Source organism: Bombus pascuorum, chromosome 13 (assembly GCF_905332965.1).
Source record: "Bombus pascuorum chromosome 13, iyBomPasc1.1, whole genome shotgun sequence".
NCBI lineage: Eukaryota > Metazoa > Arthropoda > Insecta > Hymenoptera > Apidae > Bombus > Bombus pascuorum.
This window is the reverse complement of record NC_083500.1, coordinates 10898822-10919820: the sequence shown is the minus strand read 5'-3', so window position 1 is coordinate 10919820 and position 20999 is coordinate 10898822. Positions and strand designations below refer to the sequence as shown.

General features: G+C 38.0%; 1 protein-coding gene across 1 annotated transcript in view; it reads left to right on the top strand.

The window, feature by feature from the left end:
- The window catches only part of LOC132913749 (E3 ubiquitin-protein ligase Rnf220-like), a 218485-nt gene that overhangs the window by 53282 nt on the left and 144204 nt on the right, over window positions 1–20999 (top strand). The window lies entirely within an intron of this gene.

The following is a 20999-nucleotide window of genomic DNA, read 5'->3' as shown; positions in this document are numbered from 1 at the left end:
TTCTATTTAACTCCGTATCGAGTTTAGGCGTATAGTACTCTACATGAATTAGAATCTAAGTGAAAATCGATCGATATTTAAATTTTTCAAAGAGTTCCAGTTGCTAAAATATCGTTTGAACAAACTTTCTGAAAATCCATTTACTCGGCTGTTGGTCGATCGGAATTACAAATTTCGTTTACCATTTAGACGATAGGGATTTGCCAATAAATGATACACGCAGGCTATATTTTTCCCTGTGATAAGAATTTGCAAAGATTCGCGCTAGATCGCGATGTTTCCTGTGAGAGACGACTTAAACGCTGCCCTGAAAATTGAACGATTCTACGAACGGAATATGCACAAGGAATCGAGTAGTTCTATCTGGGATTCGAAGGATCTATAAATAAGTATTATATCTTCGATAAATATCTATATTAACCACTGACAATTACGATTTTCGCTTGATGGACAACTAACCCTGTTTTCAATTTATTATGCTGCTTAATTGCATAACGAACGTATACCGAGGAGATTTACTTTTATAATGAAATTGAATGAATTCTTATTTACCAAGAGGATCATCGGCGAGATATTTGAACTCGTCTAAACAACGATTAAACGCAGGTAATTCGATCGTCGTAGCACCTAGCAAGCGTTATGTGTCGTGGAATCGACAAATCACGTTAAGCCTGTGCGTCGTCAAATTCTAACATTTCCCAACAGAGTGCTGATATATAGTAGGCTTAACAAACTTCGATCGGTAGGGTAATGCGGCATGGCAGAGTTAGAAGATTAGCCAAAAATTTACTGTCACGTATTTACTGGCTAACAGCGACTCTAACAATTGCCCAAACGAGGACTATTACCTTCTTAACACGCTGACTATCACCAGTCATCGCGTTCATCCTACGGTTTATTCAATTTTTTAAAACGATTCAAGGAAAATAAATTTCACACGGACTAGCAAATTTTCAACAGTGCGAATGATTTAGATGAAAAAGAAGCAGTCGCTTTGGTGGTTTCGGCTGGCGAGAAGTAACTCGATAAATTGTTTGCCATTTACTCGAACACGGATACACGGAACAGCTGTAATCTGAAATCTAAAGGGTCCTTCTCAAAGTCGATATCGTCTCGTTGATGAATTTCGGCTTAGGATATCGATTTTAGTGTTCATTGCCGCGAATCTGCTGTGCTTAAAGTCGGCCATCGATCCCCGAAATCCAGCTGCAAGATCGACTTGCGCGTTTGCACGGACTAAGCCTACGAGCTATGCTCATCTTCGTGTCCACAAATCTAACAAGACCAATTGTAAACGAGCTTGCGCTTTCGTCAGCCGACTGCAGTCTGGTCAAACGTCGGCTACGTACAGCATCTCCGTTACGACTAAACACCTGCGATTAACGTGAAAATTTCACCCATCTCCTAAATTCTCGAATACGTAATTCTACGAAAATTTGTCTATTCTTTTTGGTTAAAATTTCCTACTTGGCATTGTTTTTTATTTTATTTTAAGGCACGTTGAGATATCGTGGTTTCCGTAATTTTTACTTTTCGAATAAAATTATATTATTAAAGGCTGTTAATATTATTAAATAGATATCGAACCGAGGATTTTAAAATATATCGAAGGAAAATAAAAGACCTCGGTCATTCTCTTCAGTTTCGAAACGACGGATGGAATATTTTGTCCAATCAAGGAATATCGTACTGAAAATTAATTAGTAGAAATTTTAATTTCTCTTCTTTGGAAACTGCGAAACAACACAGCGTAGAACGATCGATTTAACGATACAGCTTGCAAAGTAATTCTATTCTGAAAGAAAGCGATATTTTATATGAGAAGTAATGAGAAGAGTAAAGCAAAAGTAGGCGAAAAAATTCGATCTGGTAACACAGAGTCCCCTTCTGGCTTCTAAATTATGTATTCGACGATAACTCGCTAGGATGCACATGATTCGGCTATGAGAGGTGAATTTCAAAGACGACAAACAGTGACTCGTTTCGGGTTTTTCTTCGCTCTCCTCGATCGTCTCCTGCGGCTGAAACGACGACGAGGATCTTACCGGAGAGGCGATATTATTTTTCATAAACGCGGCGTAAATGGTCGTTTCGCGTGATTGCATGGATCCAGCGGGATGAACGCGTGTGTTCCTGGTTGTACTCCGGTTGAGACGGAGCGGGTAATTCCGCCGATCCTATTTAGCTCTCTTCCTTTTCTGCCTAATACGATCGTGAATATGCTCGGCTACGATAAACGTGTGTATTTTTTCATCAACGATATTTTCATTCCTCTCGAAACTACGAAAATATTATTCTTTATTTTACCAATTGTTCCTTCTCTTCGGTTAGAACCAATATAACAAGATGCAGTTGTATTTTAAAATTCCACTTGAACTTCAACTTTCTACGAAATAATCAAGTTCATCGCGTATCGTGAAACGTCATTGGATTAATAAATATTGTTGAAGTAATTAATTGAAGGAAAACTCTATATCTTTATTTATGCACACCCGTGACCTAGAGACTGCTATTACGTTCCTCTATCAGTCCTCAACAACATATATCATATATAAAATTCATATATAAACATATATCATATATTAAATTAATAAATAATAACAGTTTATTTGATTCACCTTGTACACTATACCTGTGCTTGTATTTATTTCAATATATTTTTCTATTACAAATTCATCCACTCGTTCCTCTTTCAGTCCTCAACAACATATATCATATATAAAATTCATATACAAACATATATCATATATTAAATTAATAAATAATAACAGTTTACTTGATTTTCACCTCGTACACTATACCTGTACTTATACTTATTTCAATATATTTTTCTATTACAAATTCATCCACTCGTTCCTCTATCAGTCCTCAACAACAACATATATTAAATTAATAAATAGTGATAACAATTTACCTGATTTTCACCTCATACACTATACCTGTGCTTATACTTATTTCAATATATTTTTCTATTACAAATCCATCCACTCGTTCCTCTATCAGTCCTCAACAATATCATGTATTAAATTAATAAATAATGGTAACAATTTATCTGATTTTCACCTCGTACACTATGCCTGTACTTATACTTGTTTCAAAATATTTTTCTATTACAAATTCATCCACTCGTTCCTCTATCAGTCCTCAACAACAACATATATTAAATTAATAAATAGTGATAACAATTTACTTGATTTTTATCTCATACACTGTACCTGTACTTATACTTGTTTCAAAATATTTTTCTATTACAAATTCATCCACTCGTTCCTCTATCAGTCTTCAACAATATCATGTATTAAATTAATAAATAATGGTAACAATTTACCTGATTTTCACCTCGTACACTATACCTGTGCTTATATTTATTTCAATATATTTTTCTACTACAAATTCATCCACTCGTTGTTCAATCAGTCAACTTCAAGCTCAACAAATATAACAAGCAGGTTCAGCGAGGAAGAATACTAAAAATTAGAAAACCAGCCGAACGATTGTACGAAAAATTTACGTTAGATGATTAGAAATATCGAAACCTGCTAAACTTCAAAGAAAGATAAAACGATAGCTACACCATCGTCGATAATTATACGGACATTTGCTTATTTTTGACAAAATGTAACTTACCTAAAAAATTACAAATAGAAAGACTCTTTTTTTGATTCTTCGGAGCAGCTTTAAAGAGAGAAAAGAAGAAGCTCAGCTTCCACCTTGTTTGAATTCGTTTACTTTCTATTACTAGGTTTTTATCGAGGGATGAGATCATTATGCCGGTCTCTCTGCCGTTTCCCCTCCGCCGGTTTCCATGTAACGTCTTGCATCGCCACCTTTTCGGCCAACATCCTCTCACCCCGTGGTCCTCCTCGCCCCGTTTGCTTCTCGCCTCTTCGCGCGACAGTAATTTTACTTAATTAAATTCCGTTCTTTCTGCCTTTGCTACTACGACCCCTCTGGCCATATCCCCATCCTTCTATCGCCCACCGAGGATCGTCAGTGATTTTTCTCGCATCTTTTCTCTCTTCTCGCCTCGTAGCTTCAAACGATTTTTCCACGATTTCGACCCTGTCCTGGCTGGCTAAGAGCGTTCACGATACACCGACGGGAGATTTTGGTTTTTCCAGCGATCGTGCCCTGAATCTGTCGCTTGCTGAACGTTTCCCTGTATTTTTCGATATTATTCCAATTTTAGTTTTCCTATCTAAAAACTATTCTCGTCGCAGAACCCATCTTATCAATTTTATAATCTCGGTAAATTAGAATTGAAACCAAAACTATACTCGGCGCAGACCTCGACCTGAACTTGGATTATTTGAAAGAGATAAAAATTGAAATATTGGATAAAAAAATGTCTCAGACTTGCGATCCTTCTCAGCTTTGAATGGTTTCCTATTACAGCTACCCTTACAATATCTTATCTTACCTTATCTTATCTAAAAATTATACTCGTCACAAAATCCATTTTCTCAATTTTATAATCTCGGTAAATTAGAATTGAAACCAAAACTATACTCTACACAGACCTCGACTTGAACTTGGATTATTTGACACAAATAAAAATTGAAATATTGGATAAAAAAATGTCTCAGACTTGCGATCCTTCTCAGCTTTGAATGGTTTCCTATTACAGCTACCTTTACAATATCTTACCTTATCTTATCTAAAAATTATTCTCATCGCAAAACCCATCTTCTCAATTTTATAATCTCGGTAAATTAGAATTGAAACCAATACTATACTCGACACAGACCTCGACTTGAACTTGGATTATTTGACAGAGATAAAAATTGAAATATTGGATAAAAAAATGTCTCAGACTTGCGATCCTTCTCAGCTTTCAATGGTTTTCTATTACAACTACCTTTACAATATCCTATCTTACCTTATCTTATCTAACATACTATTCTCGTTGCAGAACCCATCTTATCAATTTTATAATCTCGGTAAATTAGAATTGAAACCAAAACTATACTCGACACAGACCTCGACCTCAACTTGGATTATTTGACAGAGATAAAAATTGAAATATTGGACGGGAAAATGTCTCAGACTTATCCTCTTTGGTACATGAATTTCGCGTCTTTGGTTCTGTTCAAAACGAATTCCACCATTCCCAATTGATTGATACGTAGGAAAACCCAAATAAATTAATATAAATAAATTAATAAATTTATCGAAATAAATTAATCGTAGGGTGTAATTTTCAAGAAATATTCAATGGATCGCTGATAACATCCGCGTTTGTGCACTTTGCGAGATGCGCAAAAGGTCGTAAACGAGAGAAAAATGTCTGTACAGTGGGTTTCCTTGCATAATATTTGCGGGTACTCGTTAAGCGGTGTAAGAATTAAGGGGTGCGAGAAGGGTGGCTCGGCGAGGACTAGGGGGCTTCTTATTACCACTTCATCTGCAATTAACATTTATGGACGGCAACTGTCTCTGCTCGAAAAACTAATTAAATATTCCGTGGCAGGCTGGATAGGGTGTTTACCGTCGACCTTGGGAATAAAGAATAAAGAGCGTAGAAATGAAATAAATAGATAAGAAAGGAGAATAATGTTCAACAGACTGTTGACGATTAAACCGCTCGTCTTATTTTTATCCAGACATCTCGATGAATAGAATGATAATGGAAGAACGAGGGCAATTTATTTTCTACGATGTAACGCGCTGCAGGAAAACGATATAAAAAATGCAAACGAGATTAAGAAACGCTTAAACGTTTTGTTGCTAAGTTAATAATTTGACCGTGCATTTCGAAAGGGAAATTTAAGCAGCGAGTTATTAGAACGAACACAAGTACGCAAGTACAAGTACAGAGATAATAAATACGATGGACTATGATTAACTGCATTAAAAAAAGTATAGTTGTTATTTGTAGTAGTTGTTCATATTCATTTTAATACGTAGATATTGTCTGGCGCGATAAAATAGTATTTAAAAAACAATTTTTTAATTACGCGATCCTATTCACTGTTCAATTCATTTTTAACAACATTGCCAACACTTTTAGCACCTCGATCAATATTCAATTATATAGCTAATATTGTTGGTTCGATATGTTTCTACTGTGACCGTGGTGTTGCGATGCTTTTTAAACGTTATGGTTTTAAATAAATATTCCAACGAATCGTGTTTCATTTTAAACAGTCGCGTTCGTTTTATTACCGTGTTTTGTAAACTGTTGCCATTTTTTTTATTTCTGTATAAATTTGCGTAACACCATGAATGATAATTGAAATCAATCTTAATATCTGTTAGAGGGGAAACGCGCTTGTGTTTATGTCGAATCCCGGCGCACCTGTAATTATTTTTCATCCAATTTTTTTAACCTTTGACACAATATACTATGTATTAAAATGAATATTTCACGGTTCTCCTCTTTACTGCGATGCTCGATTGCAAATTAATTACTATCTCTTCTAGAATCGATACCAATCTATCGCATTCATATATGTGTGTATATATGCAGCTATGTGTTTTATTTATTTTTACGTAAATAGTAAGATGAAAAAGAAAAAAAAGAAATTAAATTAACGATACGATAAATTAATTATTGGTAAAACTGCAGTTGCTTCATAATAACGTGTCGTACAGTTTCTGATTATTTATTATTATTATATTTTTCTTTTCATAGTCCTTGCCCTCCACGTTAGGACACACTTTCAGTCAGCACGAAGTTTTTAATTAGAAGAGAAACACTTACGAACGAGGAAATATTATTTCCATGCATTGCTCGTGACAAAAATTTATCAGTCGATTCGGAAGATACATTTCTAACGCGTCGTGTCGCACATATATTAACAGGGATTGATAAAAGTTGTTAATTCCTGTCGATTATGACGTACGTAAATAAATCTTCATTTCCAGAGTTTTTAATTCCAGAGACACGTTTTGCTTAATACGTCGCATGTTTCCGGAATTTTTTCCAATCGACAGAAAGTTAAAAGATATCGTAGATACTGTACGTAGATTTTAATCGGAAATCAATGATGGGAAAAAATGCAGGTGATAAAATAATCAGTTAAAAAACATCGTATCGATGACAGGAAATTAAGGAAATTTATTAAAAATAATTTTCACGATAACAAAAATGAGGTGTTTTATACGAAATAGAAACAGTTTCCATATTTTTCACGATGATAGCTATATGTTCGAAATATGTTGGAAATTCATAACACTTGAAACGGTTGAGATTACATTTTGTCAAAATTTACGCGAATAACCCAAAAGATAAATACTCCCTTTTTTTTTATCTTTACTTTTCACATAAATGGAATCAGCTTTTCGTAGTTTGTCACGTTGCTCGATGCATTCATTACGTCTCTTATCGCTAATTATTAATCAATCAGCGAGTACCGCTTTAACGTACCTGCATAGACAAATAGCACGGAAGATAGAACTTGCAAGATTTCGTAACAATTTCCAAATAAATTCCAAAGGCTACGAAATCCTCGAACCTTGAAACTTCGCATTATCGTAAAAGCTTATGGTTGGTGCTAATAAAAATAGAAAAACATTGAACCCTTTGCACTGCTACGCCGAGTGTGACTCGACGTCAGTTTTTATCTCAGCAGCTCCTTTGTCGAGTTCCACTCGACGTTCTTTCAGTCGCATCGTGAAACGCGCGAAAGAAAAGCAGGATCGCATTCTGGGAATTGTTTCAAGATGCATCATGCGCTTCAAAATTACAAAATGCAACAACAGCGCGAATAAAACTGGTATTTAAGTGAATCTCTTGCTCCCTTTATTTATTTAAATCGTCTCATTTTTTAATTAAAGTAAATTTCAAGCGAAACGCTTGAAAGCGTTGGCAACAGCTGCTAACGAAATTGAAATAAAATTGAAAAAAAATTGAAAAAAAATTGAAATAAAGGGTTAACACGTTGTAACGCAACTTTGATTCGTCGAAATCGACGATATTTCCATCTTCAACGGAAATTACTCGGTTGCGATTTCTTCGTGCGATCAAACTCCTCCTGCACGTGGTAAATAATATCAAAGAGCGAGGGAAAATAATAGGAAGATTCGGAGAGCGAAAAATCTGCAGACCGGTCGCGTCATAAAGCGGACGTTAGAAGCTTTGACGAGGGTTATTAGCGTTCCGTGAGGGCTCTGGCGATGTTAAGAAAAGTCGTAGATGTTACGCGCGGCAAATTTTTCGGTACAGCACGAGAAGATGGTCGATTAAGCCGGTTGACGGGCCGCCTTCCGGCTTGGTAGACCACGCGAGGCATTTTTAAAGGTGTACCGCAGTTAGTGGGCAATGGAGCCGAGGAATATATAAATTTTAACGGCGACCATGTTGCTTCTTAATATCCTCGTGGCCAGTTTTCGTCCCGAGTTACTGCCTTTCCTAGTACACTGTGGTGTACTGCTGGTAATCGCGTTGCACCGAAACACCGGCTCTTGTGGCTTCTCGTCAAATCTCGTTTTCTTCTCACGCTTCTTCCAACCGCGCTCGTATCTCTTTATTTATTTCGCTGAAATTTCTTTCCTTGAAATTCAATCGGGCAACCTCTTTATTGGAGAGTCATCGGTCGTTACGTGACTTGCCGAGCTGTTTGATCAACGCTGTACGTCGGAAAGTAGAGGCAAACGACGATGTTGTGGATACTATTGGGTTGGAAACTAAGTGATTGCGGATCTTGTCATTAGGTGGTAATGACACACTTAGTTGCCAACACGATACATTCTTAATTTGTCTTATTTGCTGTTATTTGAAAAATAACGTTTATGTGAAAATAATATTCAGTGATGTTTATTAAACAGAGCTACAGAACCTGATGTATATAAGCGAGTGATATAATTAACAACGTGTGGAGATTGTTGATTGTTGGCCAATTACTCTCAGAATCATAAAAGATATAACTTAGAAAAAAAACGAAGCTGGCACCCCGCTGGGGGTAGCCGCCCACATGCTATATTTATTTTTTATTTTTTTTCTTCACCAACAAGATGTAACACTTTACCAAATGTCCATAAGGACAAATTGTAAAATAAGAAAAATAAAAAAAAATAAAAAAATTACTCTCAGACTAGACTCAGGTAGTGACCCATGATCCCTTAAATATTTTGAACCCCACTCTCTATACAGAAACGAGTATGAGCTGTGTAAGTGTCCTGTTCAAGTGCCTGTGTGGGTGTCTGTGTAAGAGTATCTAACTGTTCTAATATAAATTCCAAGTGTAAATTTGGTGTTCATACACCATCATCTCGGCTATTAAGATCCGAAATTCTCAACAGTCTGTAATGGATTTATCAAAAAAAAAAAGAGTATTTTAGTTTGTTGGATACAATTCAGTATTCGAATAAAGTATTTTAGGAATATTTTAGGACATTCTGCGAATAGATTGGAAGCATTTTCACGTACCATGAGATATAATGGCAGCATGCGTAATCCATTTCTATGGAAACACGCGAAACATTTCGTACAGATAAACCGTAAGCTATTAACAGCGCTGTCTACGTAATGTAGCATTATCGAAATCTGAAGGAAAGAAGAGAGAAAGGGGAAGAAGAATTTGACAATCGTTGGGACAAATTCGTTTCAACGGTTGTTTATTTATTTTCTATTTTTCTAATTATTGCCAAGCATTTGTCAAAATTCTTATATTTATTTGCTCGGCTACTAAATGTAGATGGGAAGAATATTTAAAACGAAAGAATATGCAGATCCAACGAGGAAAAAGAGATATGAGATACGTGTTGCGGCACATTTTTGCCAATACAAGAGAGAGAATAACAAACAAAAGTGCGCGCTTTGTATTTTTCGATGGATTACGCTGATGATATTTGTGCGTGCGTATCCTGAGCGGTTCAAAATTTAATCGGAATTATTCCGTGAAAATTACACGCGTTACAGAGGTCAGAGGAGCTTTGTAATCGTCGATCGAATCGAAACAGTGCAACTCAGCACGCGCATAAATTCATATTTTATCGCAGAATGCATTATGCATCGTTCCGGCATATTTTAGCTGCAGTTTTTGCTCTGTTGCATTTCACCCGCATTAAAATGAACCGCAGAGTTTTGCTATGCAACGTGTTTTTAATCGTGCGCGTTACAGACAGGTTTTGTAAACGGGGCTGAGGCTATTCGAGTACTCTTCGCCACGTTGTTCGCGTATTTTTCATTTTTCACTGCATCAATCCCACGAATTTATCGAATTTTATTTACCATTCGGTAATTTTTCTTTTCGCTCCATCATTAGAATACCTGATATGGCGCATTTTTTCCACCAAAATGTTCCTGCTATTTCTTATTGCCCGATAATTATGCGAAATTTTTCCCAATCGAACGTTTATTATTTCCTGATTTTATGTTTCTCTGATGAACCGGGTGTCCGCATTTTTCTATCGCAAAACGTTGCGCTATTGTGCGTAATATCGTAGGAGCAAAAATAGCAAGAACGTGTCACATAAACGTAGACTCGCGGAGGATTCGTTGCAGCGTGACAACAACAATTCAAAAATGACTTGATTTCTCTTTTAAATATTACGTTTAAATTATAGAAGCAGTTTCTTTGTTCTTAAAACTATCGAACATTAAATGGTCGAACTTTGGAAGGAAAGTTTCGCGTTAAAAAATGAGGCAAATGGAAATTGGCAGATAAAAAGCAGCATCGAATAAATATCAAAATTTCGGTAATGTATCGTGTAATTATAAGACGATCGAACGAACGATGAACTGGATTTCTTTGGCCAAGACTAATTAAACTGGTAATTAAAATCGGGAAAGTAGCTGAGAAGGGGGAAGAGACTTACAGCGAATCCACGGCTATTTTCTTCTCAGACGGTGGGGAATAAGACGAGATCTGTTAATTTATCGTAATCGTTCGGTGTGACTAAGTAAGTGTGCTGCGACCTTCTGCAATATTCTTTATTAAAATATCGAACTGCCTGACGCCTCTTCCTCCTCTACTTCCCTCCAAATATTTCACCTGCCACGCAACTTAACGAAATACTCAGACTTTTAATATGCAAAGTACGAGAAGTGTATATTCCAATAAAAATGAATTATTTACATAGGAAATCTATTTTACGCGAATTCATAATTTTATGAAGATAATTAGGAAAGCGAAGACAAATTTAGAAATTTATTTCCAAGTTGAAGAATTAAAATTGTTTATATTAGGTTCTTCTTTCGCAAACGTGTTTTTTTACAACAGTGCACCTTCCACATACAATGATAGAAACTTTTCTGACAACCTAATATATGAAAATACAACGATGTCACATATACAAACGAACGAACAATATTCGTTTGAAAAAACCAGAAAAAATTGGTTTTCCATTTAAAGTATATTTTTCATATTCTACCACAGATGCTTTTTGTATCGTACTACAGAGATGTTAACGCTGCGTATTTTGTTAGTCGATATGTTTCAACCGATACGCATCTCGATAAGGATCTGTCGATTTACATTGGAATAAAATTGACTTACACTAGAGAGCACAATATATGCATTGTTGTATATCGTTTTTCCTAGAAATATTATAATGTTCTACGTAAACGATATTCTCTTTTATACCATGAATTAACTTGCCTCTGTTCTCTACCAAAAATACATGGAATAATTGAACTACCAGAGGCACAGTTTGCTTGGAAATCGTCTTAGTATTAGGTTGTCCTTAGGAAAGTTCCTTTTGTTTCATAAGGTGACAATAAATGAACAATTTATGTTTTATATTATTTTATTGCTTTACACTAAGGAGTACAATATACTTACTGTTATATATCGTTTTTCCTAGAAATATTATAATTTTCTACGTAAACGATATTCTCTTTTACACCATAAATTAACTTGCCTCTGTACTTCAGGTGGTTGAATTATTCCATGTATTTTTGGTAGAAAACGATTTGCTTGGAAGTCGTCTCAGTATTAGGTCGTCCGGAAAGTTCCTTTCGTTTCATAAGGTGACAATAAATGAACAACAATTTCTGTTTTATATTATTTTATTGACTTACACTAAGGAGTACAATATACGCACTGTTATATATCGTTTTTCCTAGAAATATTATAATGTTCTACGTAAACGATATTCTCTTTTATACCATAAATTAACTTGTCTCTGTGCCTCTGGTAGTTCAATTGTTCCATATATTTTTGTTAGCGTACAGGTCTGTTCGGAACTCGTCTATTAGGTTGTCCGGAAAATTCCTTTCGTTTCATAAGGTGATAATAAATGAACAATTTCTGTTTTATATTATTTTATTGAATTACACTAGAGAGCACAATATACGTATTGATGTATATCGCGTCTCCTAGAAATATTATAATGTTCTACGTAAACGATATTCTCTTTTGTACCACGAATTAACTTGCCCCTGTACTTCAGGTGGTTCAATTATTCCATGTATTTTTGGTAGCGCACAGTCTGCTCGGAATTCGTCTGACTGTTAGGTTGTCCGGAAAGTTTCTTTCGTTCCGTAAGATGACAATAGATGAACAACATTTTCTGTTTTATATTATTTTGTTGAATTATATTAAATAGCGCAATATACGTATTGATGTATATCGCGTCTCCTAGAAATATTGTAATGTATTACGCGAATGATAGTCTCTTTCATAACACGAATTAACTTGCCTCTGTACCTCAGGTGGTTCAATTATTCAATGTATTTTTGGTAGAGAACAGTCTGCTTGGAACTCGTCTGACAATTAGGTCGTCCGGAAAGTTCCTTTCGTTCCATAAGATGACAATTGGTGAACAACAATTTCTCTTATATTATTTTATTGAGTTAGGTATAATCTATTTCGTTATATTTCTGTTATCGTGTTCGTGAATAATTCGATAAACTAATATAAAACAAAAAACATTGTGCGTCCATTATTTCCTTATAAAACAAAAGAAATTTTCGAACAACCTAATAAATAAAAATGAAATCCTTTTTTCTTTTATTCTTCGTATACGTACGACGCGCGTTTTCTTTTCCATCTCTCGTGTATTATCCTATCGGTTTAAAAATTCTTTGCTTCTTTATTTGTTCGCACGATCGTAGTTAGTGAAACATGAAGCGGAGAACCAAATGAAATCTGTTCATTTTTGTCCATCGAATGTATACCAAACTTAATCTGCGCTCTTTAGGTCGTAACGAAAGAGGCGAACGTTACATGCTCTTTGAACAGGCTGCAAAATGTTTTGCATTCCCTGCTGATTTGTTTGCTTTGTTCAAGACCGAACGCGACGATCGAAAACAGTCTCGTGAAAACATATTTCAATATCCGGCCTGCGTTCCTTTTTTAACAAATACACGTTTCAATATCCATTTCCTGTATAACCTGCATTTTTTTCGCCATAACCTTTTTTTTCTCCTTTCTTTCTTTTGCAACTCGTTATCTGGTATATCGGCAATGCTTGTATACGTGGCGAATCAAACACGGCTCACACCGATCGACCATATCTCCGCTAGTTAAAATCACATAACAATGCGTTTTTGTTACTTTCCAGCGTATTGTACAACCACTGACCTACTTAACTTGTCGAAAAAGCGCTACCATGTACAGGCAGAGAATATTTTCCTTTGGTCCATTCTGTGTTTCGTCGAAATTCATTAGCCGCTTTCGAGCTTTCGCTCTTCGTACTTTCGTCCAAATCGAAAGTATCTTTGGCGCGTGATATGGCAACGATCTCGTTAATAATTAGCATTTATATTCGATTTATTCGCTAATGGTTATGTTGCCTGTGATCAACCATTCGCGAATCGTTTCAACTTGCACCGCGGCTGTAATTTATTTTTGTGCATATGTATCGTTTATCTCCAGAATTTGCATACAATCGCAACATCCGCAGCGTTGTATTTGTGTGACACGTTGTTCGGTCGATTAATTCTTTGATAATTAGAACATTATTACACAGAGGGTTACTCATAATGCTATTAGAAAATTATATCTTACGTGCAATCTGCAAGCATCGATCCAGGGAACAGATGCGCTCTCTCCGTAAATGAAACGCTGTCCTTGAGAATTAGGATCATCCTTCCGCCCTTGCTGTCTTTCCAAGAATCGACCAACTTGTCGCGCTTTCTCCATCTCGAGATAACAGTCAGCGAAATTCGGGACATCCACGTTTAACGTTATCCTCTTGCTTCGACGATTCCTATTTGCTTCTTTATCTTGAAATTTATCTTCTTTCCAATCGACATACATGTTCAGCCAAAATCCTGAATAGAAAACGAAATGCAAGAGAAATTTAAATTATACTCCACCGCTTAAAAGTACGTAGATGCTTGCTCGTTTTCGATGGAATATAACCAACAGTTAGTTCCAACGTTTGGAAGAGAAAGAGCCACGTTTGTCACACATTCGCTGTGATTAAATAACGTTGTGCCAGGAGCTGCGCGAAAAGTGGCTTTTTACTTGCAGCAGCCACGTTTATTTTATTATCAACGTTGTTTCGCCTTCACGTGAAAATGAAAACTCAACCATCGCGCTATCCACCGTCTAATCGAGCAAAGTTTAAACGATTAACAGGACGGAAGCCATGGTGAATATGGAAAAACATCTTAACACCCACTAGCAGCGAGCTACTACGAATCATTGCAACAGCTGAGAAAATCCGAATGGAACGTTATCGCGTTGCCAGCGCGTAACTTTCGCAAATTTTCCCGCTACGATCTTGCTCCTACCACCGGAGAACAAATCGCATCGCAAGCACGCATATATCGTATGGCAACGAAACGCAACGTTGGTGGAAATTTGCCGGATGATCGGAACAGTAGGAGATTGCCGATCGGTATTGCAGGTACATAGCGTTTGGCCACGTTGCTCCACGTTTACGTAAAACACGCGTCATCTTTCACCATGGATGGATGTCGGTGCAAACATAGCATAATCACGATACGTTACTATTTGTCAGCAGGTCGTAACCGTGGATGGGGGCAGAGGTTGGCGGTGTAATAGAGGGATGGGGGTAGTGGCGATATCAGGGTGGTCATAGTTGGCGGTGATTGGGTGAGAGTATATTTGGTAGTATGGTGACGGTGTGCGAGGCATCGTAACAGTGGTGGTCGTGCAGCAGAATCCACCTAAGCCCCTCACACACGATAAGCATTGCGATAACAGTCGGCCCATCCCTCTCCTCGATTCCCTGGCTACCACCACGAACCAACCCCCACGTGTCACGGCCAGGAAGGGGGCTAAGCGCTTTAAATTTTCACCGATTTTCTTTAAACTCGCCGGAGGGAGGACACCGGCGTGGAAAAGAAAAGGACGGAAAAGTGGATCGGAGGGAAAACAATCGTTGTGTGTTTGGAGGCGCGCAAGGCGGCAGGAGATAGCGCTGACGGATAGGGCTGGCTTTCGAGGGACGATGAGAGCTGTTTAGAGATTTTCGAAACGATAACGCGCAACCACGGAACATTCGACCGTGTATGTGCCAGGTTAAATGTACGCGCATACGCGAATCCGTAAGCGGCTACGGGGAATTCCCACTGATTTAGTTTCCTCCATTTTACCACTGTGTCGCGTCCTCGAACGCGTCGCTGATTCGTTCTTCCTGACCATTCTTTCCAAACTTTACCCGCCAGCTTTCTTCGTCGATGTTTCTACTCGTTTTCCACTATTCCTTTCAATTGGATTCTTTGGTTGCGCGATTACCAGCTGTAAATGTTTTATGTGGTAGGCGAGAGAAATTTTAATTTCGTCAACGATTGGGTTAGATATCTCGGATTGACCGATCTGGGTCCGCGAGAAAATTTGATCGATCACGTGTATTTTTGTCGCTGATATTTTAACAGCTTTCATTCCACCGAATAGAATTTCCTTGTAAAGATATAATGGAACGTTTTACCGTATGGCGTTTAGAACGTACGCCGCTCCACTTACTCGTATTTCCTATGGTTGCCATGTAGTAGGTTGTCCGAAAAATCTCTTCCTTTCGCAAATGCGTTTTTTAAAACACCTTCGTTTGCAAAATGTCGCGGTGTGTATCCCGACAGAACAAAATCGTACGTAATTCGACAAAATGTAAAACAAAAACCTGCGTTTATTATTTCCTCGTGAAACGAAAGAAACTTTTCGGACAATGTAATATTTCTAATTTTCTTCCATTTCTTCCCCGTAGAAAGAAGCTTTACGTTACTCGGATTGGAAATATGACGAGTTTTCTTATCGGAGAGTGTCGTATGAAATCTACTCGGTCGACGAGTAATTTATTTGTTCATATAAAATTGAAGCGAGGCTATCTCCGCATTCTTCGAAATAACTTCACATTCCACGATATTCTGCAATATTTTTCGCTGTAATTACGATATAATAATTTTGACTAATCGGAAAGCTGTTGGAAATCCGCGATATAACGTTGAAAATGGCAAGTGGAAAAATTAGAAATTTGGGGGTGATGTAGTTTAAATGCCTCGGAGGGTGACAAATTCTTGCGAACGACGCACTTACGCGCACGCAAATCCACGTACGTGTGTGGCGCGATAGCACACGGGGGATTCTAACCCGATTCACTTCCTTCGATTCTATTTCTTTCCCCACGCGTCCAAACGCGATTTACAAACGCCGTAACTCGTGAATCTGTTTAACGCTATCGTGGCGTCAACATTTCCGTCGCTCCATCTCGTCGTTCGTTATCGATAATCTCCCGCTACGGAAAAAGAAAAAATAGTATTCAAGGGTCGTCCATTTGCTAATATTTACGAGCTCACTCGTATTACATTTGCTTTCGTCGCTGCGTTCTTTCCACGCCAATTTTTATCACGTCGTTTTGTCTTTGGCTCGTTAAACTTCAAATTACAATTGTCGTTACACCGCATTGGGCGATTGTTTCCTTCCAAATGTGGTGGTCCAGACATCTGTAAAGCATCGCATAACATTCGCGGGTCCTTAAAATCGTCCCACTTTAACACGTTGACTGCCGCGTCACCCATATTCGGGTGACGGCGAAGTTTATTTTTAACTTTTAAAACGTCTTTTATCTGCATAACGTAGTTTGCATGCGCGTCCAAAGCTTCTTCCGGAATCATTCTTCCGATTATGCTGACTCCATCGAAGACAAGGAATTTTTGTATTTTTAATAATTTTGCAGCTAATAATTCTCTAAATCTTCCAATATTTACGTCCTTACTTGTCGCAATTTTCTCATACGAGTAAGTTTATTATTTCGTCATCAACGAACAGCTCAAACACATCGTATGGATCAACATCGCCAGGTGATCGCCTAACGAGGCCGTCCGTCGTGGGAAAAGAAAATACTTCTGCCGACCACTAAATTCATTCCATTCACCAAATTGAATTGTATTTTCCTTGGTATCGTCAGTTCTTCCTTCTTCCTCGATGACCGATTCTTGTAAAATCTCGTTAACAGTATCTTCATTACGTTTAGTATCACTACGATCGCATTTGTCAATATTCAAATCAGAATCAGACGATTAATTATATTTCTATTTCTATTTCTGGGAAATCTGATTTCTTCCCCATCGCTACTATCCGATTTTGTGTAAGCCCCGTAAAAGCTTTCCTTTTCACTGCTATTTCACTCGCTAAGGAATAACTTTTCCATTTTTCTTGTCGACATTGTAACGTATTATGACAGAGGTTTTAAGTTATCTAAAACATCGGTGGCAGTTTAGCAGAGTAGTTGATACAGTGGAAGTTGCAGTGTTAAAGCATCGGTGACATCAATTAGCGTGTTTCTATTCTACGCTAAATTCGATTTCTTCGAGACCAACCTCCTTCGTGCACTTTTGCACGATTTCTACGTTCTTCCACAGTTTCCATAAACGTCCGATCGTTCTGAGTCTCCTCTCCAGACGATCTCGTACTCTCTCGCGACGCTCGCCGAGAGTCCTTCGTTTACTCGCGTGGTTAGGAATTTTCTGCGTGGAAACGCCGTGGAAAGATCCATCGACGAGGATGGGTGGATGAAAACGCGTATCCGGTAAAGTGCATCATAGATGGAGTAGATCGCGACAGGTGAACACGAGCAGGAAGGAAGGGCAGGAGGGTGGTTGGGGTCTTAGGGTGACGATAATAGCCGGAATCGTTAGCGCAGAGTGGATGGGCAGAGATTGAGCGAGCGAGTGCGACCCAGAGAGAGAGAGAGAGAGAGAGAGAGATCGCTGGTAAGCGAAAGCGAGAAACCAAGAGAGAGAGAGAGAGAGGGGGAGAGTGTCGTCGTGCTCGTATGAAGTACTATCGTAGCTGTCGCGTGGGCAGCCGCTTTATCGCTTTAGCGTCAGATTAATAAGCCGCACGCTCGGCAGTAACACACCCACACGAACGTACGTATACAACGTGTATATCACTCCGCGGGCTCGCGCATAAAGTCACGAGCTTGCGTGCAAACAAACGCAGCCGCGTGTACGCGTACACAGCGAGTCGTGACCGCCGGTACACGTTGAAAGCCCTTAGTATTTATTTTATTTGGCTTATTCGTTTCCGGCGACGTTACATCGCCGTTTGCTGGAATTCAATCTCCGTTCGTGTGAGTACCGACCGTGCTATAGTCCACGTGCACACAGATTACAAACGTTACTTATATATGTGTGTATACTGTGCGCGTGTACCAAAAGGGCTCGCTCGTATGTACGTACGCGTCTCTCTCTGTCTCTCTTTTAGCGTGCACCTCTGCTACATCGTGTCTCTCCGTGTGTTATACCCTCTCTTTCTCTCTCTGGCCATCTCTGTTTGACCCGCGTACGTAGCTTTTGTGTGCATGCGAAGGGAACGAGGGTGTGCGTGGACTCACCCTCCTCTGTTTCTCCTCCACCGGCTTCTGCATGACATATGATCTTCCATATTGCCACGGTACACAGGCTGCGCACGTACGAGCGCAAAAACGCGCGCGCCAACGCGCCAGCGCCAGCCACCGAGCCGGCTACGAGACGAGAAAAGGAACGTTTGTCACCAAGTAGCCCCGGCTGCCACACGGCTACGTTATACGTATCTCGGGGGTTACACACCGTGCTCCTCGTAGCCGACTGCAAATAGCAGCGGTGGTTTAATAAAAAAATGACCGACCAGCCTGAAAAGAAGTTATGAAGCGGAGAGAAGATGGAAAACATCGCGATACCCCGACGGGGAAACGTCCGCGAGATAAATTTCGGCCGACGACTTTATTTCTACTTTCCACCTTTTGCTACTCTTGTTCCCTGCCTTTCGCTCCCACCCCACGTATCCTTGTAATCCGATCTTATCGAATGTTTAATTCGCGTTTGCATCGCCGCTGTAGTCTTTGTTCCTCCTGCCATGCACAATTCCACATAGAAGTATCGTTGGATTTTTTAATCGCGTTGCCACGTACAATGCCGGACCTTTCTCTTCTTCGTTTTTTATGCTGTTACCATCGTTAAGAATGTCGACGTTTCGTTAAATCGCAATTTTCTGCAAATCGATGACTCGCAACCAGAGGAAGATTTTAATTGACCGAGGTAATAATATCGTAAGAATTCGAACGATCGTGGGGGAATAAAATAGCAATTTGCGACAAAATCCCACTACCATATTTTTGCTAGGCTCTACCCTCGATTTTCCTAGTTTGGAATTTCTTCAATTGTACGAAAAGTACCAAATCACGCGAAATTTAATACACTTTAAATTAATTATTAAACGACTAAACAATTAATCATTAAACGATTAAAATCGTAAATATAACGTGTAGACAAGTAGGTAGATAAATTACATTAAAATTTTCTTCAAAGAAGAAGAAAAAGAAGAAACAGAAAAATTGAAATTAAATAGCATAATAAATTAAAAAATAAAATAGCAATTTGTATAAATATTTGCAACAAAATCTCACTACCATTTTTTTACCAGTTTCTACCCTCCATTTTCTTTGTATCGAATTTCTTCAATCGTACAGAAGATAAAATCACACGAAATTGAATACACTTTAAATTAATTATTAAACGACTAAAACAATTATTAAATTAATCATTAAACAATTAAAATCGTAAATATAACTTGTAGACAAGTAGGAAGATAAATTGCATTAAAATTTCCTTCAAAGAAGAAGGAAAGGAAGAAACAGAAAGATTGAAACGATCGTATGGAAATAAAATAGCAATTTGTACAAATATTTGCAACAAAACCTCGAAATCTCGAAATTCGGTCGTACAGAAGATAACAAATCACACGAAACTTAATACACTTTGAATTAATTATTAAATTAATCATTAGACAATTAAAATCACGCAAGCGCTATAACGTAAATATAAAATGTAGACAAATAGGTAGATAAATTGCATTAAAATTTCCTTCAAAGAAGAAGAAAAGGAAGAAACAGAAAGATTGAAACGATCGTATGGAAATAAAATAGCAATTTGTACATATATTTGCAACAAAATCTCGAAATCTCGAAATTCGATCGTACAGAAGATAACAAATCACACGAAACTCAATACACGTTAAATTAATTATTAAATTAATCATTAAACAATTAAAATCGTAAATATAAAATGTAGACAAATAGGTAGATAAATTGCATTAAAATTTCCTTCAAAGAAGAAGAAAAGGAAGAAACAGAAAGGTTGAAACGATCGTTCTGATCAGGTAGCGGGAACGTACTAGCTTTAAGCTGAACCTACAGATAACCCTGATTTTCCTGGCGACTCGAAAGAGCAGTGGAATAGTGGATAAGGGGTGGTTACCATAAAGCACATAGCACAAGTCATCCATGGCGCGACTCTTTGTTCCAGTAACAATATAAGGGTGAATCGCGGTCGGGGATTGTTTGTGTCTCGCTGCGTGAGGGGAGGGCATGATTCTACCATTTATTACGGCGACATTCCAGCCTGATAATACTACGAATACGACTGCTAACGGGAATGTTGGTTCGTTCCTTGTCGTTGGATCAAGAAAGGCGTTTATAAGTGAAGGAAAGGGAGAACTGTATTTCGTTTCGGTATGATATTCACCCCTCTTACTATTTCATATGATTTTTACAAATGGAAGGTAGGTTAGCTCGATTTTTCCACCATTTTTCTAAGCTCGATCAACCGCTACCTTCGTAATACGATCTTACCCTTCCTCTTGTTAGTTGAAACGTCATATTTT